The following is a 15,072-nucleotide window of genomic DNA, read 5'->3' as shown; positions in this document are numbered from 1 at the left end:
TGGCCAAGGGGAGCTGTACTCCACCAGCATAAGGGCAACCACAAGTTGCCAACTCCTATGCTCTTCCACTGTATTTTATTCCATCATGACTTCATAGAGTTTCCTTCATGGTATGTTTTTTATGCTGCTGCTATCTTTAAGCAATTCTTAACAACATTTCTGTGATTTACTGACACCAATTGTTTTGTGATTGTGTGTTTTTACTTCTGCTGTGAGCCAGTGTGAACATTTCATTTCATAGAAAGGTGGAATATAAGGATGGAGAAAGGAAAGATTGAGAGAATTCAAATCAGCACCATATCCAAGGATGTGTTCCTACAGAGATGTATGCATTCCTCTCAAATCAAGCAGTTATTGAATGTTTCTTCTGGAGAAAAAAGGAGAATTGGAAGCTGCCTTTTCCTGACTCCACTTGTCCATCTAGCTCAGTATTGCCCACTCTGGCTGGTAGTATCAAGCAAGAGTTTCTCCCAATCCTACTTGGAAACACATCAGGGATTGAATTTGGGACCACTGCATGCAATATAGATGCTTTGTCACTGAGTTCCGCTGCTTTCTCAAGACGTTTAATATTAAATCAAAAAAACACAAGTCAAAATTTCAATTTATTGTTAAAAATATATTACTTTAAAAAACGAGCTCCTGGAATTATGCATGGTATATTATGTAAGGAATACTAGTCCTCCCCGCTTCCCTTTCAACAGTAGATCCGATTCTAAGAAAAGCAAGTGATCAGTTTGTGTATGGAGATGCCACCAAATTTCAGATAAGATGGAATGTGGTGGTAGATTGTCAGATCAACCCTGGAGAATGAGAAACCAAATTTACCACTTTAGGGCTAACACAAGAGACCTATACATAGTTTTGAGTGGAGGTACATCGATGTGAGTCAATTATATCATCCAATACAACAAGGGCAGAAGCTCTTGCTAATTCCATGCTCTGACTATAGTTCTGGAATTATTTATACACTTAACTTGGAAGTTTATCTGGAAATTCAGGAAATGAAATTCTCAACAAATTCATTTGTGCAGAACCACATTGTTCCATTCATTCCAGTAGGTGTCCCAACTTGTGAATTGCCTTGGCTTCATTGTAAACAAAGATAATCCATTTAATTTTCATTTAGACACACCTGTGGCTTTAAGGCTTCTTGTACTTGGCCTGACCTTATCAAATGACCTACCTTCCTCCTTTCCAGTAACTTGAGGGTATTCATTGCCCGTAGGCATTGTCTCAGCTCTACACGGGGCTAAGCTGTGGCAGATCTGGCTTTCTTTCAGCATTTTAATAGTATCTATTGCAAAACCTTGCGTTTTTCTTTTATATAGCTAGAGGGCCTGTCAGGCTGATGAGTGTTTGCTACATTTTAGGCTCTTAACTAGATTTCTCTTGCATGTTTTACCATTTACCTCCGCTGCTAACTTCTCTTAGGTTCATATAATGTGTCCCTTTAGGGGATCTCAAGTGCTCTATTTTAATGGCTTGAGTCCAATGAGCAGAACCCATGTGGATTTATAAATTATAGTACAACTATAAAATACCATAAATGGCTGAGCAGGACTGATCCTTTGTGGTCAGGTGGGAACATTTCTGCTCTTGTTCCTGCAGTAAGAGGTTATTGCTAGAGGGTGTTTTTTAAAAAAGGAAAGTCCACACTAAAAACACTTAAATAAGATATAAGAAGAAGAAGAGAGTTTGGATTTGATATCCCGCCTTTCACTCCCTTTAAGGAGTCTCAAAGCGGCTAACATTCTCCTTTCCATTCCTCCCCCACAACAAACCCTCTGTGAGGTGAGTGGGGCTGAGAGACTTCAAAGAAGTGTGACTAGCCCAAGGTCACCCAGCAGCTGCATGTGGAGCGGAGACGCGAACCCGGTTCCCCAGATTACATGTCTACCGCTCTTAACCACCACACTAAAATAAATTTATATGGACATTTCAACAATTTTTTAACCCAGAGAATCAGAGTTTTAAGAACTCCCCTTCATGTTAAAATCAAGTGAAACGGGACTCTGGGCACTGAAGGTGCTGGAGATGATGGGAGATGATGGGTTTGGAATGTCTTCTAGTGACGTGTCAGCCAGTTGCTACTCCAGCTCTGCCTGCTCCTCCTCTCCCATTATTTCCCAACATTCCCCCCTCATTTGCCTCTGAGCTGTGACCTCCCGCAAACCACTGTTGTAAATCTTTACTGTCTTTGTCTTCCTCCTCCCTGGAAGGGTTAGGATGGGGAGGTGGTTTCCACCACTCCTCCTCCTCTACCCTGCCCCTAACAGTCCCATATATTGTGTAGCTTTTCTGGCTCTGTTCCAGATGTCCATGTTTTGCATGCGGGTGTCTGGTGTTGAGAACCTTATGTGCACCATTCTGTGTAAACCTGACCTCCAGTTATGGAGAATTCCAGATTGCCCAGAGATCAACAGTACATGCATTTGGGCTGAACAGAATTGGGCTGATTTGTGCCTCGTCTTGATTGTGTTGAAACAGCTGCAAATTGCTACAGAGTGGATTGGGTTCTCCCCAATTGATCTGTAGTGATTTGTAGCTCCAAACAGTCTCTCAGAAAGCCAGAGAGACTGTCTCCAAAATGTTGCGATAATTAACTACAACACTGTATAAGATGAAAACCAGAGTGTGGAGAGGAGAGGAGCTAAAGGAGGTGTTGAATGATCTCACTCCACCCAACATTTTCAAATTGTGGTGTTTGCAGAAGTGAAGTCTGTCTCTTAGCAAGTGTTTGGTGGAATTGGGTGGCATTTGTTCAGCTTCTCTTTGTTTTCTATCCTTTCCCAACCAATCCCAGTTTCATTCACATTTTTATTTATTTTTAACAAAATGTATTTATCTTAGCATTCACCCACCTCCAATTGTTGTACTATCAAGCTGTATATAAATTTTATGAAATAAATGAAAACAAATACTTTAAAAGGGAGGGGGCTGCCTTAGCTATACTAGAATATAGCCTCTCACAATAATGCTTTGTTTGGGGCTTTAGAATTCTTTTAAAATACAGTATTTCTCTTCCATTTACCCCTTTTTTCTATCTTAATGTGTGGAAATTTGGAAGTTTATTTCCTAACTGATTTGTTGTCCCAATTCAATACAGTGGTACCTCGGGTTACAGACGCTTCAGGTTACAGATGCTTCAGGTTACAGACGCTTCAGGTTACAGACGCTTCAGGTTACAGACTCTGCTAACCCAGAAATAGTACCTCGGGTTAAGAACTTTGCTTCAGTTTGAGAACAGAAATTGTGCAGAAGCGGTGCAGCGGCGGCGGGAGGCCCCATTAGCTAAAGTGGTACCTCAGGTTAAGAACAGTTTCAGGTTAAGAACGGACCTCCGGAACAAGTTAAGTTCTTAACCCGAGGTACCACTGTATATATTCCAGGATTCAGTAGTTCCAGTGTACTTCCCCTAAATCACTGGGTTGCTGAGAATGGCTTTGGCAAATTTTGCTCCATATGAGATCTAAATAATTTTAACTAAAGCAAACAAAGCAAAATAACCTCCATATGGTTGACCCTGAGCTCATTCAAGGAAGCAAGGAACACAAATGTGAGAAATAAATCTCTAGTGATGCACAACTCAGTTTATAATGAGCAAGTGAGTAGCAATGTAATGTGTATGACCTTTTTCTAGGGGGAACTATCTGCTGAATATTCTATATGAGAGCTCAAAAACAGCTGCTCTCCATGTTGTGTCAGCAATGCAAGAATAGCTCAATGTGTTTCAATGGTGAGGAAGTCCTTCCATTAGTACACATTGCACACTTCTGCTCCCTTTGTAAGTGTCTTGTCTGTGAGCCCTTTAATGATGGGGGTGATTTTGCTATCTTCCCCACTGCTGCCACTCTAAACGATGGAAATATTATTTGATGTCCTAGCACAATTCCAAGATTCATTCTCAAATTACATGTAGTGGTTACTTTCAACACCATCCTTGGTGGCTTCTGCATGGTGACAAAAATATATATAAAAGAGGAATTGTTATTAATCAAGTTGGATACCCGCAGCACTCTCCAACATTTCACCAATGAAAATATGGGATTAATAGGAACATAAACCAGACTAAAAAGGAAACGATCATTTGCACCTGATTACAAACAGCCAAAGCAAATGAGGCAAGCCAGAGATTACCATGCACATCAAATAGCCATTTTATACATACAAGATGTTCTGAAGGCACCCACAATTTGGTTCAATTTGGTTCTTTTGCAGGGGGATGGACTGGATAACCCTTGGGATCCCTTATTTCCATTTAGATCATTTTATATCTTCAGAGGATCCCAACTGGGTCATGGTCCCAGCACTCCTGTGGGCAAATTAACGAGACCTAAGGAGTGCCTGATAGATGCCATGCTCTAAAATATTGCTCTGTCATGAACCAATGACCCATAGAACACCATCTGTCTGCCTCCTACACACACCCACATCTTTATCCATTAGAAACAGGGCTCAATCATTTCAAATCTGCATCAGTTCTTTCAAAATGGCAGCTTCTTTCTCATAATCCCTGGGTCAGGGGATGTGGTGGCAGCAGCAAGGTCTTCCTCTTTTCTTTCTTTCCCATATTACTTCCTCATCTTCCTTCACTTTCACAGAACACTCTATCCTTTTCTTCTCCCATGATTCCCTCTTTGCAACCTCCCAGGGAAACAATCTTTAAAGTCATAATCAAACTTGCAAGGCTTAATTAGAAAGGAAAGTTGGATATACAAAGAGTGATCTGAATTATGCTCCCATAATCTGATTTCTTCTTACCTTATATAATATTTCTGCTTTGTTTTCTTCTGCAGTTTAATATTCTGGTATTGCTTGGGTCAGACTGACACTTAGGAGTAAACAAAGTGAAAATATAATGAGTCCTGAGAGGCAGTGAGGGCTGCTGCTGCTGCTGCTCTCTTCATGTACTCCCCAAACCAGTAAGTTATTTAAAATAAAAACACAAAGGCTGGTGTGTGCTCTCTCTCTCTCTCTCTTTCACACACACACACACACACACACACACACACACACTTACTTTCTACTCTTTTTCATGTCCATGTACTTTCTCACAAAATGTAACATTCCATTTTAAAAAAAACGATTTGGCATGCCTAGAAGTACATGTTCCCACATACCACGGCTATCAGATCCTGTAACACTTTTAGCACTTACTGCAAGGAGAAATGGACTTTACACAACAACATTATACAAAGGGGAGGGGGGACTTACCTTTGGGGTTTTGTTTAGGAACAAGAAAATCCATGGATGATTCATAAGATTTCCTTGGCCTCATTTTTTCCCCTTGGCAATCTCTACTATCTTTGTTTTCCTCTACCTATTTTTCCCAACAAAAAAGTATGAGAACAGAATGTTTTGAGAAAGCATCCTGCTCTTTACCTCTCTAACCCCTGAAGCTGAAGGAGAGAATAGAAAACAAAAAAGAAATGTAATGTTGTGCCATTGTTGTTTCCTATCATTTTGTCTACTTCAGTGTATGTGCCTAACAACACAATGCACAAAACTGAAAAGAAAATAGAAAAGAAAAGAAAAGAAAAGAAAAAGAAGCTTAATATTCCATTCAAGCACTTGCAGTGCATCTTGAAAGTACTCCAGAGCTAAAAAAGAAAAAGCATCAAGATTTCATTGTAAGAGGCTCCTTGTTTACAAAATTGCCAGGAACTTTCACGTTCCCAGACTTTATAGCTAAGAAGCACTCTTCATTGCTGTCATTTCTCTGGGTTGCTTCTTTGGGTCATGTTACAATGCACAGAACAATCACACAGCACAGTCCTGTACATTGCAACTCAGAAGTTCAAAACTCAGGGCCTTGGACTTCAGTCTTAAAACACACTTACTAGAAGAGCAGAGAGTAAGCAAAACTCCTTCCAAGTAAACATGCCAATGATTGTGCTATTGGTTTTTTTAAAAGCATATCTATTCCACCTTTCCAAAACATTAATGTGGTCTAAAAATAATAATACCTGCATTGCAATTCTGCTAGTCTTGCAAGACCTCGCTCCTTGCTTGTCTTCTCCCTTCCACCTGACCTGCGAAGACCTTGACTGTCTCCAGCTACAAAGGCTACTTCTGCTGTCCAGGATATCTAGAGACCATCGGGGTGGGCTGTTGATTGGGGTTTTTCCTGGGACAAGATTTACTTCGGGAAATGTAATATTTTTGCTGTTAATCTGGGTAATGTTGTTGTCAGACCTTATTATGAATATTCACTGGATTTGTTAATGTTGACCATATTATGAATATTCAGTGGATTGTTTAATTTCACTGTATCTTTGTTAGCATGAGATATTTTCATTAGTTCATTGTTTATGTGACTACTTAAATTCCATTATATCTTGTAACTGTTACAGAATTCTGTGAAATGTTATGACATTGTGAGACCTCTTGGAACATGGTTTATTGCAGAAAGGTAGCATGTAAATTGATGGTGGTGAATATATATTGCAACAAAGGAACAAACTCATTCCCAGCTCCCCCACCTGCTACCTCCCAAAGCTTACCAAAAAGTTCCTAGCAGTTCTCAAAACTGTTTGAATTTCATACTGAATTTTGAAATGCCCTGGCAACAGCAGAGGTGGGTGAGTGAGCACATAAACATTAGCTGTTACCTTCTTAAAGTTCAACAATGCTGCAGTGGTATGACATTTGTGAATAGGCAAGAATGATCCAGAGATTTTGGACTTCACTTTAGGAGTTCGTTACTTGCTTTTTGCTGTAATAGTTTTTATCCTCCAATGCCTGCTCCAGTGCCTGAGTTGTAAAGATCCTGAACTTCTGCATGAAGGGCAATTATGGTGTTTCCTCCCTACATCTCTGGCCAGAAGCTTCATGAAAATAAACCAAAATGCTATGATCACTTTGACACAGCCTTAAATGTAAATGGACATGCCTCATCTTACCTCTCCCCACCGCCGCCCGGCAAATGCAGCCATGACGCCAAACCCACATTGCTTGTTTACTAAAAGAGCCTGCTAAATATAATTTCGTACCGTTATGCATTGATTGCCACATTCTATTTCTAGAAGATTGCTGTACTAACCATGCCACATATCACTGTTTCCATCAAGCACTTAGGGATTTAGAAACTGCAAACTCTAAAGAGGTAGAATGTAAACATGCACCATCGCTGTCATTATAAAACTCCCAGTGCTGTTCACACTTGATGAATCACTTTTTGCAGATAAATACCAGGCATGTTTGCTGCTAGCTATGATGATTAAAAGTGTTGCTTTCTTCAGTTATACTCCCTCTGCAGAAACAGCGACAACACCCCCAAAACAAAACTAAATCTTTTAAATACTCTATTAAGGAAGAATGCAAACACATCTTATCTTTTTTTGGTGAGTTAATGAGGCACCATTTTGTTATGTCCACATAACAGATTCATATCATCTGAATTGACGACAATACCATGGTCAGATTTTAGGCAAGACCTTCATTCTATTTGCAGCTTTTCTTTATCAAATCTGACCTTTGGAGGTCCAGGTCTATCAAGTACCAAACAAGTGACGCCAGGGCCCCATGAAAGCAATCTAGAGAGCCACCTTGTCAGATGCCATGCAGTCAGTACAGATGGGCAAACTCCCCTCAGCTCACCCTAAGCATCTTTGTTTCAAAAAAGATAAAGCTTTCTGAGTAAATGCTTTCTTAAAAACCACAATTTTTAGAGTCTTTCATAAGAAAGCTAAAAGAAACCCCACAAATAGATAAGGAACCGCTTCGCTCTTCTGCCAGTACACAAATCCCTTCACAGTCCTGAAAGGAAAGAGTAACCTGAGTGGGGATCACTTGTGAGAGCTAGGAAAGGCCCTTCACCTGTCTCCTGTCTTAAAGGAAATAAAGCTTTGTGCATTGTGGGGCTTTGTGCTGCTTCCTATCAGCAGCAAAACTATCTGCCCAGGGCATGGTTGTAGCCTCTGCTGCAGTGCTTCTGGGAAGCCCAGTCAGATGGGCAGGGTATAAATAAATTATTATTACTCCTTTCCTCTGGCAGAAATTGGCACAGAGATGAATATGCACCATCCAGTGCAGGCTGGTCCATTAAGGTGAATGGACAGTGCCCCACCAAACTTTGTTCTCAGCCAGCCCCACTTTCCTGCCTTCTTAATAACAAATCCAGAGGGCTAAGATGCTTTTCAGTTTCTTCCTCCCCAGTCTCAGTGATACTGTTGTAGACATCAACAGAGAGGAAGATGGGGAGGGGAACATACACACCAGTTCCCAGGGGCCAAGGCAATTGGGGGGGGGCTGGTTCCTTGCAAGTCACATGCATCATTTCAGGATGTCACATCAGTCCCCCTCAATCAACTTGAGATGACAGAATCTGGGGGGGGGGGGGTGGAATGGACAACTAGAATTAGTTGTTTTTACCTGTCATCTGTCCATCTGATACCAATAGGCACCAGTTTCCACCGACACCATCCTCATCTGCCGAAGCAACAACATGGTGAGGACAGGGAGGAATGCAGCCTTTGAGTTTATGGAAAGTACTTCCCTTAGAAAAGAAGACATTGTTTAGGTGATGTTTGAGATAAAATGTTAATACAGAATAATTAATTTCCTCTTTCACAAAGAATCTTAATAAAGTTTTAAAGACAAGCAATAAGAAGCGAAAGAGAATTTCCCACAGAGAACATTTCATCTCTAGTGGCCTTTCAAAGGTTATTGGTAGCTTAGCTGTTCAAAATGCGCACAACTGCATAAATGGCAAAGTGAAATTGAGTCAGACAGGCAACAATAATATTTAGCAAATTATTGGTAATATGAACTGGTTTTATTTCACCTGCTTGAGAAAATGGAAATGCTTATGAAAACGTCATTTGTAAATTAAAAACTCAAAGGGGGAAATTAGTGATGAAATAAGTGTTCGATAAAATGTCTTGTGGAAGGAAGCAATTTACAGCATATTATGGGCAGCTTCCCATATGACATTTCCCTTTCCCAGAAACCCCCTACCCCTACCCCATCTACACTAATTACACACCTGTATTGTGGCAATGTGCATATTTGTTAGCCAAAGGGGAAATGTTGCATGTGGCGCTACCCCAAGAAGCAAAGATGCAAAGGCTTGGGACTTGGAAGTCACTCACATTCCTATTCCCTCTTGGATCTTTGTTTCTTGGGTTCATGTCTTCTAAGCCCCATCTCCTGTCACACATCACCTTCATATCATTTACAGCTCCTCTCATGATGAGTTGGAAGGCAAAGATCTGATTATGCGGGGGACTAAGTCACACAGGGAGCGTCCAGCTGGACAAAAGATGCCCATTTGCCACACTTCAAAGCTTCACCCTCAAGGGACAGAGGGCTGTAGACTGGATGTAGGCTGGGCAGGGCTTTGAGACTTCCCTATATAAGTCTCAGGTTTATATAGCCAAATGTTTTATTTGTTATTATATAAAAACGATGTTGTGTTGGAAAATATTTGTAAAAACCAATAAAAATTATTTAGGAAGAATGAAAGAAAGCTGGGCAGGGCAGGACTTCTCCTTGCTTCAGCCCTGAGCATCTCATGTCATCGGTTTATTTGTTTGCTGCTTCACAAATTTGTGCCCAAAGTGGCTCACAACATATCAAATGAACAATAATAGGCCTGCTTTCTGAAGAAATTGCTATTCTGCTGAGCAAAATGGAATTTGTTAAAATTTACCACATTTTTCGCCCTATAGGACGCACTTTTTCCCCTCCAAAACTGAAGGGGAAATGTGTGTGCATCCTATGGGGCGAATGTAGGCTTTCACTGAAGCCTGGAGAGCGAGAGGGGTCGGTGCGCACCGACCCCTCTCGCTCTCCAGGCTTCAGGAAGCTATCCGCAAGCCTTGGGAGCCCGTTGCGACTTCCCGCCGGGCTCCCAAGGCTTGCAGACAGCAGCCTGCAGCCCGAAACCCAGGGAGCGCAGCAGAGCGCACCCCGGGCTTCGGGCAGCTCTCTGCAAGCCTTAGGAGCCTGACGGGAGTTCCCTCCGGGCTCCCAAAGCTTGCAGATAGCAGCCTGTTCTGGGGGCTGGGGTTGGGGGAAGCTCAACTGCAGATCAGTCGTGTGCAGTGTGTTAAAAGTGACCATTAAGTTCATGAAGCAAGGTAGGGTTTTCCCATGCAGCCCGTCAAGGAACATAACTACTGCTCTAATCTCATACATTGAGTGCTACTGTAGGACCTTATTTTCACTATGCTATACCTTAATGATGTATTTCCTTAAAAATACACAAAATGGATTTTAATCAGGATTATTGGGGAAGATCCCCTTACATTGTGCCTCCTTTTCTATGCCTGTACCAAACAGTGATGGGTTAAAAGCTAGTTTACAGTCTTGTCTCTCAATTGGTTTCTCTGCATTTAAAGCCCAGCAGTTTGAATGTGTGGACTAACTCTGCTGAGAATCACAGTGCTTGATGTGATCTGTGATGATGCACAAAGTCTAGACGTAGTCATGCTTTGAACAGACTCACTGAAATTAATGGACTTAAGCTAGTCATGACTAAATCCCATTGATTTCAGGGGTATAACTCCATGTGTGCCTAAACCTGGATCCAACACTGTTTTCCTATGTGTGCATCAAACAAAAAACATGCATGTATGAACTAGTGCTTACATAGTGGAACATATGAAAATAAACATTTCTCAAGTAGCTTTGCAATTGAAGGCTCTAATCCTAAAACACTTGCCAGGGAGTAAGCTGCCTTAAACATAGAATTTACTTTTGTGTAAGCATACATTTGATTGCACCTTGGTGGTTATGCATACCACCAAACAAAGTCTAGAAATCAGGTTCTACCCTATTCTAGTCTCAGCACACAGTTCAGGACTAGAGCCATACTGCTTTAAGCCTCTAATATGTACAGTGGGCTTTGTGCAAGTTGGACGTTCCTAATTCACTTCTATTGTGAGGAAAGAAAGGGTTCTCATATGCACTGAGCATCCCCCAGCATTGTAGCGACCACTCAGAGCTCAATGAACAGTACAATAGAGACCTGCATGTGCAGTGGACCCAATGACTAGTCTGCAGGGGGAAAATGTTATGAAAACTACTGTGAATCAAATGATGATATTCAACTAAGTTTTACACAGAGCAGACCCTCTGAAATTCATAAACTAAGTAAAACTTGGTTGAATACCACCCAAAGTGTCTTATTTGTTGTGTTGTTATCTTCTCTGACAGGATACGCATCAACTTCTGGACAAAGACAGCTGTGAAACATGACTTCTATAGCTGATCTCTAACATTACTATAATTCTGCTCTAGTGAATTCAAGGAGTCTGGCTTCTCATGAAATCAGACACTTTCCAAAGAAATAAAAACAGGTATACACAAAGGGGAATATTCATCTGTCAGTCTTTTGAAGAAACCCTTTGGTCATATGTCAGCAAGTAGTTTAAGTTTCATCCTGTGCTCTCATATTTCAAAGCTTCCTCATCTTGTTGAACTATAAGAATATCCTTCAGCCATCTTAACTGTAATTGCAGGAAAGAGGAGCCAGTTAATTAATTGCCTTTAAACAATTAGTACATTCCTATATTTTTTTCATTCCTGTTACAACTTACATAAATTATTGAAATATTAAAGATGGCATGCCATAATCAAATGTTAATTTTAGCTCCTGCGGAGACTGACATTCTAAATGAAATTGAAGGGCAGGGAGAATTTGCTCAAAAACAATCTGATCACAACTACAGACATCAAATTTACAGTTCCATCGTTTTAAGCTAAGATTTGGGACTAGTGTTTCTTTCTTGTTGGTCCTACAGGAGAGAGGTTAAAAATAATAAAGCTTTCTTCAGCTGTTTGAAGTAAGAGGAAGAACAAGCAAATAGTAGGTCCTCTGCATGGAGAAGATGAAGAACTGCTATTGGTGACAGAAGGCAGAACTGCTCAACACCTACTTTGCCTCTGTCTTCACCCAAAAGGAAAACCGTGTCCAACCTAGTGATAACAGAATAAATGATGCAAAGAGGGAGCTGAAGCCCAAGATGGGAAAAGAGGAACACCTTGCTGGTAAGTTGATTATCTTAGAGCAGGTATAGAGAACCTCCAGTTCCTTGCAAGCTGGGATTGGTTCCATTCAGGAGGCCCCAATGAGAGTTTCCAAGCAAAATCACTCCCTGCTGAATTCAGGTCCCATTGGTATCAGTTCCACTCAGAAGCTCTGATAAAAGACAGTGTAACTGAAGCAAGCATGAGGCATGCTGACAAGTCACTTTTCCTTTGTATTGACTCTGTTGCACATTCTTCAATCAAGCAGAGGTTCTATGACAGGAAAGTGCAGGAAAGTACGTTTTATAATCATCTATCTGTTAAGACTTTCAGATATTTCACTGGCCACTTTTGGCAGCTGCTGGGATCCACATAGAACCTACCTATATTTTCACGAGCAAAGTAACATGTCAGCCTGAAGGATATTTTGGGCTCTAGTAAGAGGTTTCTTCATTATCCATTTACAATTTCTCTCTGCACAATGTTGCACATTTGCTATAAAACTTTAAACTTGCAAATACATGAAAAACTGATGAGCTTTTCCCATCTTTTCTTTCCACCCTAGTTTGTGGCGATGTAAAAAGAAAAAAAGCCATTTAGGTCAACGTACTGTATCCTAGATATTGTGCAATACTTTGAGCATTAAGACAGCAAAAAATCAATATGGTTTATACTGCAAGAAATAAAAAGGGGGCAATATCTTTCCAAGAATAGAATTCTCTGATGGACAAATTTTCCTTGCAGCTGCCCATCTGTTTGGGTAAAAGCCCATTATTTTTAGTTGTTCAGAAATGATAAAAGCCACCTCTGTATTTTTCCGCTGGCTGTATGTCTTCCTCTTGTCCAAAGACTCAACTTACAGACTGGCATTGCTAGCTAATCATCCAGGGATTGTAGAGTAAGGGGTCTGATTTGAATGAACATCCTGAGATTCTAAATGACATAATGCTCTCACAGACATATACATTAAAGTTTCACAGAACACTCTGTTGTATATCACTTCATAAAGGTAAAGGTAAAGGGACCCCTGACCATTAGGTCCAGTCATGACCGACTCTGGGGGTGCGGCGCTCATCTCACTTTACTGGCCGATGGAGCCGGTGTACAGCTTCCGGGTCATGTGGCCAGCATGACTAAGCCGCCTCTGGCGAACCAGAGCAGCACATGGAAACACCGTTTACCTTCCTGCCGGAGTGGTACCTATTTATCTACTTGCACTAATTTCAAATAATGGAGTGATAGATTTCATCCTAATAATAATAATAATAATAGGAAAATTAGTTGAATCTTGGATAAGCAGCTAAATGATCTTTAAGTTGATAGAGCTGGAAGTTTTTCTACTAGTGCCTAGGAGTCACTTCTCTCTTTATGGTGATGTTGACAAATTGGAATGTTTCAGAGGAGGGAATCAAGATGATCAAGGGTCTTGAAACCAAGCTTTATGAGGAATGGTGAATGAAGCTAGTTAGCCTGGAAAAGAGGAGACTGAGAGGAGATATGATAGCCATCTTCAAATATCTCAAGGACTGTCACATGGAAGAGGTAAGAAGCTTGTTTTCTCCTGCTCTGGAGGGTAGAACTCGAACCAATGGTTACAAGAAAGGAGATTCCAATTAAACATCAGGAAGAACTTTCTGATGGTAAGAGATGTTTGACAATGGAACAGTCCCCCTTGGGAGGTTGTGGACTCTCCTTCATTGGAGATTTTAAAGCAGAGTTTGGATGGCCATCTGTCATGGATGCTTTAGCTGAGATTCCTGCATTGCAGGGAGTTGGAAGAGGGTTCCTTCCAGCTTTACAATTCTGTGATTCTATTGCAACCCCACATGGCTGGGGCTGTGTCTGATTATTAAAACTACAAGAGCAGGGCCGATTGCATGAGGCCTTTCCACAGAATTAGCACCCTGCTTCCCAGTGGTGTGCTGATTCTGTGAGAGAGACACATGGAATCTGTCCTACCCCCATAGTTATTCATACCTCCCAATTGTCCCGTTTTAAGCAGAACATCCTGGCTTCTGTTTGTATCCCAGAATGTCCCATTTTTTGGTTCAGAGCTCTGGCATGAGTTCTTGTGACAGAGCACTGGACCAAAAGACACCCACTCTGCTCATCAGCAGGGTTGCCCCAGAGTGCCTTCCATATCCTTCTGACTCACAGCAGAGCTAACCATCATTGATTGATGAGTTGATGGGCTCTGGAGGGCTCTAGGGTTCTGGAGCTGGAGCTGGACAGTAGGCCAAGCCCTCTTCGCCCCCATAGGCTAGGTTTGAAATGTGGGCATAACCTGACATCACAATGGTGCCAGGTGACTTGTTTTCACCCATGTGCTGCATGGTGCTTTGAAGTCCCAATTATCAGTCAATTGTCAGGTGTTCAAAGCATTGCAGGGCTCCCTGCAAGGACTGACAACCAGCTGATCATTGGTGCTTCCAGAGAGCCTTGTGCAGCACTTTGAAGCCCTGCAACCAGCTGAAAGTCGGGGTTTCAAAGCTTTCTTGACCCTGCTATGACTTTACCTTCCCTACACCTGAATATAGAATAAAGGATAAAGTTATTCCTACTCAGAGTGACTAAAGGCCACATAGAATGTCAGAACTCCCCACAGCTGATATCATATATGATCCCAGGTGTAGGGTAAGTGGGTGTGGCTTGACCAGAATTGTGTCACAGACCAAATGAGAAGGCCTGCAAGTCAGATGTTGCCCACTCCTGCTGTAATCAAAGTTCATAGGGGAAGAGCAATGCTTTGCATACAGAGGGTCCTAAGGTCAATCCATGGGAAGGGATGGATAATGACTCCTGTCTGAAACCTTATAAAGCTGCTACTGGTGGTCACCATAGCTGACACTTATCTAAGTGGTACAATGGTCTGACTGAGTATATGGCAACTTTCTGCTGTAAAAAAGGCAAAGAATTATGTCATTCATGCAAGCAGGCTGCTGTATAGGAAAAGATAGACTAATCTTGTAAATATTAAAAAGTGTGCACTATACATTTTATCAAAGACTTACTTCATTTCAAATGCTAATAATATCAGCAGTGAAAAGGGATTTTGCAGATTTTAAGTACCAAGTTAAAGCAAAGCAGCTGGTAGGC

General features: G+C 41.3%; 1 long non-coding RNA gene across 1 annotated transcript; it reads right to left on the bottom strand.

Moving 5' to 3' along the window:
• Nucleotides 1-643: 643 nt before the first annotated feature.
• LOC307223459 lies at nucleotides 644-8,501 on the bottom strand. Its single transcript, XR_013842096.1, has 4 exons — nucleotides 8,377-8,501; nucleotides 6,709-6,830; nucleotides 4,765-4,834; nucleotides 644-803 (listed from the first exon to the last, which is right to left on the bottom strand). It is a non-coding gene; the product is annotated as an uncharacterized lncRNA (long non-coding RNA).
• Between the last annotated feature and the right edge of the window lie 6,571 nt (nucleotides 8,502-15,072).

This window comes from Podarcis cretensis (genome assembly GCF_951804945.1).
Source record: "Podarcis cretensis genome assembly, chromosome: 9".
Taxonomy (NCBI): domain Eukaryota; kingdom Metazoa; phylum Chordata; class Lepidosauria; order Squamata; family Lacertidae; genus Podarcis; species Podarcis cretensis.
The sequence above is the reverse complement of the archived record's forward strand: the minus strand, read 5'-3'. Positions and strand labels throughout refer to the sequence as shown.